Raw genomic sequence first — 1,450 nt, 5'->3', positions numbered from 1 at the left:
TTTTGTTCCTTTTATAGCTCTCCAACTAAGCAGAATAAATTCACTAGGATTAAAAAGTTGAATTTACAGTGATTTAATAAAGCCAGTGAAACTTTTAAATGGGTAATTACACTTATCATATTAAAGGGAAATAAGAAAAGATGTAATAAAGCTTATGGAAATATGATTTATCCAGGAGAAGGAATTAGGAAATAGAGATATCTTAATTTGTATTATGCAAGCAGTATGTGGATACCATCTTGTAGTGAAAGATGACCTCAAACATGCAGAATATAAGATAAAAATAAAAAGTATGGCTTTATTTCCCTTTTCTTTCTCAGAGATAACAACTGTGAACATGTACAAATAAACATTTTTATGTCAATTGGACTTTATTCTTTGTATAATCCCATCACTCTCTTATTTTCACTAAATGATTTATATTACAGATCTTTCTATGTCAGTGCATATGTCATTGTGTTTAAATGTATCATATTAGGGATGCCTGGGTGGCTCAGTCAGTTAAGCATCTGACTCTTGATTTCGGCTCAGGTCATGATCTCAGGGTCATGGATCGAGCTCTGTGTGGGCTCTGTGCTCAGCGTGGAGCCTGCTTAGATTCTGTCCCTCTCCCTCCGCCCCTCCACCCTCCACACATGTGGATAAAAAATAAAAAAATAAAAGTATCACATTGATTTATAGTATAGATGATACTATAATTTATTTACCCACTCCCCAATTAATCACCATGTAAGTAGTCACCCAGCAAAGATGTGGTCAGCAGCATCATATATGCCCCTTGAATCACATAAGGGTAAATACCAAGAAATCAAACCATGGGTTTGAAGTATCAGTGCATTTAAATTGTATGTAGACCCCCCCCCCACCAATTGCTCTCTAAAAGGACTAACCATTTATGTTATTCCCAATAACATATGAGACTAAATGTTTACTGGCAAAAGTGTATATTATTATAATTCAAAAATTTTGTTTATAATTTTATTTGTGTCCTCTCTATTTTTTACTTGGTTTGTCTATCTAAGGTTTGCCAGTTTTGTTTATCTTTTTCAAAGAACCAACCCTTGGTTTTTGTGAGTCTTTTCTATTATCTTTCTATTCTCTATGTCATTTATTTCTTCATCATTTCCCTTCTGGTAACTTTGGGCTTAGTTTGTTCTTATTTTAAAGATTCCTTGTGGTGTAAAGTTAGGTTGCTTATTTGAGACCTTCCTTTTTTCTTCATGTATGTGTTTATCCCTAAAATCTTCCTTTTAAGGACTGTTTTCTTTTTTGCTATATCCATAAGTTTTGGTATGTTGTGATTCCATTTTCATTTATCTCAAGATACTAATTTATTTCCATTTTGATTCTTTTTTTGATTTGTTGGTTGTTCAGGATTGTGTTGTTTAATTTCCATGCATTTGTGAATTTTCCAGCCTTCCTTCTGTTATAGATTTCTAGTTTCATTCCA

Source organism: Phoca vitulina, unplaced genomic scaffold, assembly GCF_004348235.1.
Source record: "Phoca vitulina isolate PV1807 unplaced genomic scaffold, GSC_HSeal_1.0 scaffold39, whole genome shotgun sequence".
Lineage (NCBI taxonomy): Eukaryota > Metazoa > Chordata > Mammalia > Carnivora > Phocidae > Phoca > Phoca vitulina.
This window is presented reverse-complemented; position numbering follows the sequence as displayed.